Below are 10,650 nucleotides of genomic sequence, written 5' to 3'. Positions count from 1 at the left end.
AGGGCCCCTCATCACTGAATGATTAAAGCCATTTAATTGATTAAAAATATATAAAGGCTAACTTAGAAAATATTATGAACAAAAAAAAATCACCAAATAATTTGCTACCTATAAAATCATATCGTAACATTTTATTATTTTAGCAAGTCTTAGTGTAACTGAATATTTAAAATCTTTAAAATGAAATTTAAATTCCATTTGAGTCGATAAAACGGAAAAGTCATCCTACTTATTTGATTTTTATGTTTCCTTGTAAGGAAAACTGGGTTTTCAGTTAGTTTTCCTTTTATTAAGTAGATATTGTTGGTTCTTATCTTAAAACACCTTTCTCAGTATAACTGATTTAATTTTCCTCTACCTTTGTTTGTTTTGGGTTAGGCTGAAAAATGCAATAAATTCACCATAATCAATGTCCCCAAAGAGAAAAACAATCAGCTAAACTTGGCTAATGCATTGAAATCCAATTTGGGGATATAGTTACAATAATATTTCAGCAGGAATTTTTTCTACAAAACTCTAATCAAGGAAGGTGTCAAGATTAACAGGTAATAACTTTTTCCTCAGAATTTTTGCAAAGTACGTGTGGATTTTATGTGGAGATACAGGGGTCTTTTAAAATAGTTATCTCATGTTTTCTATTATTTGATTCTCATTATGCTTGATATTGCAACCAATTCTAGAGTCTGATAGATTTTTATTCAAATCCTCACTTAACGGTTTATGAGCTGTGTGATCCTAACTAGTAAATATCTAGAGGTAATAAAATCTACCACCTAGAGTGTTTTTGAGGATTAACTGAGGTAATATATGTAAAGTTCCTGGCACGGTGACAGGATCATGGCAGGTAGACAACAAATGTCACCTATTATAGTTAAGGTATTAGCTAATTTAGATTGAGTAGTTGATAGAAAAAAACACATTAAATTTGATATTAATTAGAAGCAATAAATGAAAGTCACTTTTGCATTAAAAAATTATAGTATCCCTACAGCCTGCCTGTTTTGCTCACAGGCACATTTGATGCTCTAAATATGGAACAAGGGGTTAAACCTGCAATGAAACATTAAATTAAATAACCCTAAAAAAATAAATTAAATAACCCTGGCAACCACCCACCCCCTACCCCCTATATCTCACCCATTTAAAATTTTATTTATGATAGCTATTTACTTAAAATGAATCAATGAATATTTCTATGAGAGTGTTGCTCAGTTAAAAACACTTAGAATTTTGTTCTTATAAACAGTATAAGCATTTCTACTTTGTAAAATTTATTTTAGTAGACTGAAGTTTAGGGAAAATATCACAACATGGTCACTCTATTTCTAATGTGCCAATAACATATAATTAGAACTTTGAGGAAATAAATGGATTATTATAGTATCCCATCTTTATATAAAGAAATTTCCATAAGGAGAATATTTACCAAACCTAAAATCATCCCAGAATTATGGTATTAGGGAAGAATATGCCATTAAATACATCTAAATACTTTGAAAGGAAATTAAATTGCATGCACTATTATCATTTTCAATTATCCAACTTATTTTAAATAAGTTTTATTAGTGTCCAACTGAAACAGCATTTTCAGTGTGTAGGAGAGCTACAATATAATTGAGGATTTGTTTAAGATTATGAACATGACAAAATATCTCCACTTAAAAATTAATGTGTCAAAGTAATCTGATTTTATATATGTATTCATATATTTACTTACAAATAACTGTGTAGCAGAACTAGTAAATTCCTGCTTTGTTTAATATTGTGTATATAAATACAGTTCAAGATGTTCATTATAAAACATTATAGATAGTGCTAATATGGGTCAAGATTAATAATAAAATTATATAGCCATGATAGTTGAGTGGTATGGTCCAAAATGGATTATGTAGTTTAAAACAGTGTTACTTGACTATCTGTGATGTAGGAATATCAGTTTAAAAAAGCAAACTTCCTGATTGAAATTGTTATTATGAACATATAAAATACTATATTCTAATCTAACTTTTCTGAAATAGTTTCACAAGTTTTACTAAATTGATTCCTCTAGTAGCAACAGATTAGCAATTAGCCATTTTGTTTTTGTTTGAAGGATAGTAATTGCAAGTAGCAAGACTAAAAGCAATAGGTATAACTTTGGAAGGTGAGTGCAAAAAGCATCAATTTCCTGTGATTGTTACTAGTATTTTATAGTAACTTCATGTAGAAAAGACTTTAAAAAATAAGTTAATAAAATATATGCCCAATAATATACATCAGTTTATCCTTATTGTAGTGCAACTAGTAAAAAAAAGTTATTTTCTGTTTCCTGTGATCAGAGAGTTTATAATTACTTTAAAAACATTAGTTTTCAAGATATTTCTTAAGAAATGTTGGGACATGAAATGATATCTGCACATGAATAAATGAAAGTTAAGAGTGGACTTAACAGAATAACCAAGAAAAAAGTCCTTTGGAGGCATTTTTGTTTCCATCCCATCTTTCAAATGAGACAACTTAGATGACCTTGCCTCATCAAGAATATTCAGGTCCATTCCAATATAGGGCAGCCCAGTCATCTCCATGGCAACAGCCCTTGACAATTTAAAAGGCAACCAGAGCCACAAACAGAAAAAGTTAAGACAATTGAGCACTGTGAATTCTTTTTAAAAAGTGCATAGTTGGTGAAACAATTTAGAATTCTTAGTGCAGGGAAAATTTATTCTTCTCTTGAAAACTTGAAATTGTTAACTTTAACACAAATACTAAGTTAGATAGCTATTCTCATAAAGTAAATGAGCTAAGTGGCCAAAACTGAGAGATCTTTCTATGGAATATATCTCTTTTTTGTTTTCGAAACAAATAAAAGGGATTAGGAGAGGATGCTGAGGAAGGTTGCTTAATTCAAACTGTACACTATGAGTCAAAAAGGGAGGGGGGAGATAGAGGGAGAGAAGGGAATAGTGGGGAGGAGGGTGGCAAACAATTATTTTCTCCAGGCTCCACTCTTTTAAGACTTCAACTTTCCAAATATATTATTTGGTCATTTGGGGTTTAAAATTTGTCTAGAATTCTGACTTTTACGTTGCTACCTGAGGAAGTGTAAGAAAGAAAGGGGGGTATTTAATAGTTCAGGTAAGGGGACAGAGATAGGAGGGTGACCCATTGTTCCTTTCCTCTCTCAGGATTTGGATCAGGAATGACCGGGCCACCCTGCCGAGTTCAGAAAGTTAGAGCTGCACGGTTCTTTTGAAATCAGACAATACCCTAGTTCCATTCACCTCCCTTCCCTGCACCTCTCCTCTGCTGACTGCGAACTCTCACCCACTTTAAATGCATCCGACGCATTACCATACCATGAGTTTTAAACAGAGAAATTAAACGGAATTTATCTACTGACCACAGTAAAGAGAAAAACAAAATTAAAGCTACTATTGGTTTTGTTGTTTAACCGCCCCCTCCTCCCAGCCCCCAGCCCTTTGTGTGTGAGGAGTCCACTTCAAACCACCCACAGACCGAGCATACGAGAAGAAATGGTAATTTTTGTTTTAAAAGTTCACTTACCACGGCAACCTCATATTGCTTTGTCATGCTTTTGCACTTAATTTTTCAAAACTGCTTGTGCAGGGCGCAGAACTGGGAAGGCAGGACTAAAGTATCTCTAGTAATCACAACAAAAAGGAGAGAACATTCACCAATCACAATTACATTTAAATGCACAATCAAACCCCAGAACAAGACACACGGTTCAGACCATACAGGGAGGGGATAGGGGTGGAAAAAGCCAAGCTCACAAAACAAAAGGTAAAGGGGAGAGTTGAGTGGGTGAAAGGGAAATTGATCCAAGCCGCCGTTTGACTGAGGACTGGCTTAAAACCACCACCACACCACCACTACCACCACCACCACCACCCCGCCCCCAGAACCCCGCGCGATTACCCGAGTGACTGCACTTGCCTCCAGCCAGTTCAACTGCCGGAGAGGGAAGCCCCATCTAAGTTCACTAGACCTGCCACAGTCTTCCACTGCCTGATGGGTTCGTTCAGGAAAACACTTCCAGAGGCATCCATCCACTTGAGGGTTGGGCTTGACTGCTGCTGCAGGGCTGCTGCGAGCAGCTGCTAGGATCGCTGCCGTCTCGTTCCTGCTTCATTCGCGCTGCACAATAGCCCCGGCTGGGTGCACCTCATTAAACCAGCCCGAGAGCCCCAGGAGCAGGGCAAGCGGTGTGACAGCGCTGCCCCTTTGTAATGACTGTGTGATGGATGCAACCGAAGGGTGGGGTCTGGGTGGGTCAAAACTGTTAATGACAGTATGTATCATTCTGTCTGTCCTCCAGGAGAGGGAAGCCCCCTGCCCTCCCCCTAGGTCTGTCTCTTTCTCACGCGCGCGCGCGCGCGCACAGCACACACGTTTTCATCCTTCTTTCCCCATGGTCTCCCTATGGTATTTTCTGCTGTCAGCGTTCAAAAAAGTAGGAAAACCGTAGAGTCATTTCAACCGTAACAGACTATGGACAGCTAATTTATCCAAATACTTAAGAAAGGAGAAGATCCAAAATCGAAAGATAAAGGCCCAAGGTGGCAAGAAGATCAGGACCGGAGCTGGGAAATGAGCGAGTGGGACATTAACTGATCAATAGTTTGCAACTGTCGGTCAACACGCACCACCAACTCGGCGTGGCTCGCAGCGGTGCGGGACCGCACTTCCCCGCGCACGGTGTTTCTAGAAGGGCCGGGAACCTTCCCAAGGGCGGGCAGCAGAGCGAGGAGGGAGGATTAAACACTCTCCCCCGGAGAGGCCCCGGCCGGAGCGGAGACTTACAGGAGGGGTCCCGGCACCCAGACCGCGTGCGGTCACTGGGAAAGGGACCCTGCACCCAGACCGCGGCCGGATTCGCCAGGAAGGGCCCGCCAGAGTGCGCGAGCGAGTTCCGCCGTCCGGGGCGACGGGGAAGGGCGGGGGTGGGGGGTGGGGGTTCTGGCCCTGGCAGTTGGGTCCTTCTCCAGCCAACAACCCCTGCACACTTTAGGGCGCGGAGCGGCTCTAGCAGCGGAACACCGTCCCGCAGGTGCGCAGCGGCGTCAGCAAGTTGGGAACTCGACCCCAGCCTCTTCTCTTCCCTTCATTCTGACCTGTCTTCCATTTCTGTCTCACTCCACTTTCAGTCTCTGCCTGGGCTGTTTTCGGAAGGCAGAACCCATCGGGACCTCTCTCCTCTCTCCCCTTTTGTGAGGAGTGTTGAGCATTGTTTTGTTGCCTCCCCACCGCCCCACCCCTTCGAAAAAAAACGGCGGATACTTTATATTTTCCTTTCAATTTTTGTTAATGGTCCGAAGAGCTTAGGTACCAATATTTCATTTATAGGAAAGCCTTACAAGATACTTTATAACCCTATGTGGACAAATAGAATGTTATTTTACACTCAACTTTCCATTTCCAGCTTACTGTAATGCTGTACACAGTCCTGATGTGGCTACAAAACACAGATTCAAGCATCCTGAGAGATTTGTCCAGAACCTCGTGGGTGATGTTTATTTATGTTTATTAGAGTTTATGGAGTACCTCTTCGCTGATACTATGTAATCGACTTCTATATTTTTATCATTGATGCCTTATGGCAGCTAGAAAAAGCAGGAAGTGAGAGAAAACAGGATATTTCTGTCTAATGAAGTCTTTCCCTTAGAATGTCAGCTATTTATCACTTAAAATGTGTGTATATAAGTTGTGCAGCCTGTGTTAGACCATTGGGGAGCACTAAAGGTTTTACGCCATACCTCAAAGAGCTTCTGATCCATGGGGAAGGTACAAGAACAGCCTCTCTTAACGGCTTCTAATGGGAAACCACTTTGAGGAAGTTGGAAGGAGACTTTCAGTGAAGGAAAGGAAGGGTGTGGTGGTGTCTTCACGTGGTTCCTTCAGCTTGAAGAAGCCTTCAAGGACACAGAAGACTTTCATTTTTTTTTTTTTTAACCAATTACTCCTCACAACTTTCTGCAGTTTTGTTTGAAGATAGTACTAGACATCTGTTAACATATTTCCTGGAATTAAATAAAGGTCGAGGAAGGGGAGGGGAGATCAGTAGAAATAGTGAGAACTTGAAATGACTGTTTACTGATGGATTAACAGTAGCACCAATTTAAGAAAGTGTGCCTAGAAGAAATCACTTATTCATGTACCTTCATGAATAAGTACAAGAATTATATACAATAAGCAAAATTATCGTTTCTATGTAAACAGCTCTTTTAAGGGCATCTGAAAACTGTTCTTTTCAAACATCTCTCATATTGTTTTGCTAATAATTTGCATAATTAAAAAGATTATTTCACAAAATAGTTGTAAGTGGAGACAGTGGATTTTGTAGTGTGCTGTTAATTTTAAGCACAATCATGAACTATAAAAGTTTGCTATTAAAGCTCTCCAATTCTTCAAATCTAAATTATTAGATACTAAATAATTTTCTCTGAACATATTCTTCTGATTGAAAACTACTGGGACTTTTGTTTTTTTTATGAAAAGAATAGCTCATTAGCTGGCTGAGCAAATGGTATTTTCTTTTCCAACAGACTTTTCAATGATTTTGAAGGTATTATGAAAAATACACACTTTACTAAATTTACTTTTCTCTGATCTTTTCTTGCTTCAGCAACCTAGAACTAACTGCATTTATTGAGAGGAAAAATGGAAGGAAGGGGAATATAACTAATGGAGTAAAGGTGTTTTCCCTGACACATTGAAAATCATACTAAAGACATGAACAATAAATTTAGAAATTGGGTCTTTTACCAAATGAACATTTTAAGATGTGATAAAACAGCTCCCAGTAAGTGTATGCATTAGATGTACTAACCTTGCGAAATTTAAGCTTACACCTGGGAGAAGTTAACACAGTTGGAGATTATTAAGACACCAATTCACTTAGCATTAAGGAGGAAAACTTGGGTCCAGTATGGAACACAGTTGAACTGAATTGGTAAGACTCAAACACCTAAATGTCAACTGAAAATTTTGTAGGAGATGAGGCTATATGAAACCCAGAGAAAAACTGTGGGTATGTTTTTAAAATCTACTCTGCAAAACTGCTTATCCTACCAAACTTTTCTAGCCCGTTCCACAATAACCTCTATTATAGTATCAGTACTACTTTGAGAATAGGGTGTTTAAGACCTATACAATGTGTTCTGTTTTCTGTTTTTATTAAACATGATTTTATAGGCTTGATTAACTTCTGACCCTGCTCTATGTCACAGGGCAAAATAGTTTCTTTGGCATTTATCAAGAGCTACATCATAATCAATAAAAATGAACCAAGCCTAGAAAATATATAAGCAAGGTATTAAGTAATTAATTCACTACCTGCAAATCTCTACAGGTAGGTGAATGTTGGGAGTCATCTGAGGGCTTCAGTGACTATTAGAATCCCCAAGAGATCTTGACTTTCTCCTTTTAGGGATGTCTCAGTTTTTTACATGTAAGAATAAGACCTTGTGTAAGAATCCAATGAGGATTAAAAATATCCTACTGTATGTTGCCTTTTAACAGCAAGTTTGATACTCAGTCTTTGGGAAAGCGTTGTTCCTGTGCTTTATTATTTTTTTTTCTTAACCCATGTCAGAAAACATAGCTTCTGGGGTCATAGAAGTTGGTTCCAATGCTTATATACTGGGTAATTTGGGACAATTCTCTTAATTACTCCATGCCACATTTCCCTTATTGGTAAAATTGAAGGCATGAGGACCAACTCCTAGGGTTGTTGTGGTGATTTAATGATACAAAGTGTGAAAACACACTGCTGTGTAAAATGTAAGCCCTACTGAACAGACATTGTAATTTATCTTACTCAACATGCATTCTCAATCCTCTCCTTCCTTATTTTGTTCTAATTTAGAGACTGGAAAGTTGAACTTTCAATTTTCCAGTTTTACTTACAGCTAGTAGTGGCTGTTTCACACAATTCTGGCAAATTAAGCATAAATACATATTGGCTGAAGAGTCTTCTTGGAAAACTTTTGTTTTTCTCATGTAAGGGGAATGGTCATAGCTGCTGTTATCACTTTTCCTTTTTCCCTTCTTCCCACCTGAAATATTGTGTGATATTTGGAGAGGGAGCAACCATCTTGCAATTTGCAATTGTAAAGTAATAAATACAAGTTAAATGTTAATCCCCTGAAGATGCTGGAGAAGAAAGATGGAAAACACCTGGGTTCCTGATATCATGCTTGAACTGCTCAATTAGTTCTGGGCTGCCTACCTTTGGAATTCTTTTATTTATGTCACATCTAGCAGAGTGTTCTGTAACTTCAAGGTGATATATCTTTAAGTGATATATCTGCTACTGTTGTGGTTTCCTGCTTCTAAATGAAATCTGCCTTTATTTGTAAGGCCTTGAGTATCAGCTCTTTTGAAGAATGCCAGGTAAAAGATTTCTCTGAGACTCAACCTATAACCAGCTCCCCAGGGTTGGATTGAATGGTCTGCTCAAATTATTTAACCAGGAGGGATTTGTAAGGGCCAATTTTTTTAGGAAGTCCTGAAATTGATTATTCTTTTTTGGGAAAGTCCCATAATTGTACTGTAATAGCCTGAACCTAATTTCATAACAAAATCTTTCCCTTTTATAACAAAATTTCTGCTTCCTTTAAAAAAAAAATCTCTTTATTATGAAATATAACATATATACAAAAAAGTAATACATTTCAAAGTACTGAGTAATAAGTACTTATAGAACAGATTTCAAAGTTTGGTATGGGTTACAGTTCCACGATTTCAGATTTTTCCTTCTAGCTGCTCCAAGATAGTGGAGACTAAAAGAGATATCAGTATAATGATTCAGCAGTCACACTCATTTGTTAAATCCTGTCTTCTCTGTTATACTCCTCCTTGTCCTTTGATTTTTCTCCCACTCTTTAGGGGTATTTGGGCTATGACCATCCTGTCTTTTTCACATTGGAAAGGGTTATTGACAATTATGGAATAGGAGGATGGAAGTAGTTGAGGTCTGCTTGCTTTTTAAAAAATTTTTCAAACATATTGGAAGGTTTTCACCTTGGAATGTATTTATATTGGAATATTTTAAATATTAACCAAGGAAGACTATGGCCCTAGTTTGTGGTCCTAGTTTGCAACTATAGCATGAAACAATTTTAAATATTCTTTTTAGGAATTATATTCAGAATCTGAATCACAATTTTTGGGAATGCCATCAATTTTAGCAAATATGTTCTCTGAAGATTGGGTTTGATTTTGGAAAATATCCAAAAAGTTGTTCAGAGTCAAATCTAGTAAATTGAGTAATCACTTAAAATCTGAATAATAATTTTATGTCATTAAAAAAGCAAACAATTGGGTATGTACACAAAGTAATCAGACCTAAAGCAGGTCTAAAAACATATTAATGGAATTGTTCAAATAAACTTATACTTTATAAGTCTTCTTAAGGTGACTGTTTTGGAGGTCCGTATACTTGGTCACATGTGGTAGTTAAATGTGTCAGTCTCGGCTATCTTCAATTGTAATTTCTTTGACTAAACCAAATACTTCCTTTTCATCGTTTCCCTTCCATTTTGTCATAAATATCTTATTTTTAAACAGGCCCATTTTTTTTCAATGGATTCAAAGTCATTTTTGTAATACCACCGCCTTACTGTAGTTGACAAAGTACAAGTAGTAAGACAATATTGCCATGGGTAAGACAGTAAGATTTAGAATCAAACAATTTCATTTGAGTGGCAACCTTACTACTTACTGTGTCGTTTGAGTGATTATTTAATCAGTTAAACCTGTTTTAAATCTGTAAAAAGAAGACAAAAATTGTACCTACCTTAGAGAATTATTTTGAATATTAAATAGGTTCATAAGTACAGGGTTTTTAATATGCTTGGCCTGTTACAAGTGATCAACAAGCTTCATATGGTAATCCCATGCTAGGCAAATAGTAAGGTTCTGAAATAGTTAATAAAGAATACTAAGAAGTTAAGCCTAACTATAATTATGCCTTAGAAACTTCCAGAAAACCTCTTTTTTTGCTCAAATGTGGCCTCTCTCTCTCAGCCTAACTGTGAAAGGAAAATCATTACTCACCCCCCCACATGGAACATGACATCCGGGGGTAAAAGTTTCCCTGACAACAGGGGATATGACTCCCAGGAATGAGCCTGGCCCTAGCACTGTGAGATCGACAACTCCTTCCTGATCAAAAGGGGGAAATGAAATGTAACAAAATAAGGTATCAGTGGCTAAGAGAGTTAAAATAGAGTGGAGAGGCTATTCTAGAGGCTACTCTTATGCAAGCTGCAGCTAGATATTAATTGCTATGGTTTGCCAAACCTCAAACCACATCATTCCTGTTAACCCTAAAGAATATCTAGGGCTCTATCTGAGATTCTACAAATGTTTCATGCACAAAGTTTACTAAGTTTACTTTCCAGAAATCTATAAACCCCAGATGGTTTCTAGGCCAGATAAGTTCGGAAACCCAGAGGGGCCAGCCTCTCTAAGAATATCAACTAATTCCATCTCCCTATCCTATATTGTCGATACCCCTTTTCAATATGAAAAAGTTTGAATGGGCATAGCCCAAATATCCCTAAAGATTGGGAGGAGGAACAAAGAAGGAAGAGTTACAACAGAGAAGATAGGATTTAACAATTGAGTGTGAGTGCTGAATCATTA

The 10,650-nt window shown here is 37.5% G+C and overlaps 1 long non-coding RNA gene across 3 annotated transcripts in view; it reads left to right on the top strand.

Annotated features, from left to right (window-relative positions):
• Positions 1 to 4,942: 4,942 nt before the first annotated feature.
• The window catches only part of LOC143673472 (uncharacterized), a 399,281-nt gene continuing 393,573 nt past the window's right edge, over positions 4,943 to 10,650 (top strand). For all 3 annotated transcript variants that reach the window (XR_013170386.1, XR_013170385.1, XR_013170387.1), the window contains exons 1-2: positions 4,943 to 5,050; positions 5,423 to 5,502. This is a non-coding gene — a long non-coding RNA (uncharacterized LOC143673472). The remainder of the gene's footprint in view (positions 5,051 to 5,422; positions 5,503 to 10,650) is intronic.

This window comes from Tamandua tetradactyla, chromosome 2, assembly GCF_023851605.1.
Source record: "Tamandua tetradactyla isolate mTamTet1 chromosome 2, mTamTet1.pri, whole genome shotgun sequence".
In the NCBI taxonomy this organism is placed as follows: Eukaryota; Metazoa; Chordata; class Mammalia; order Pilosa; family Myrmecophagidae; genus Tamandua; species Tamandua tetradactyla.
Note: the sequence above shows the minus strand (reverse complement) of the source record. Positions and strands in the feature narration are given on the sequence as shown.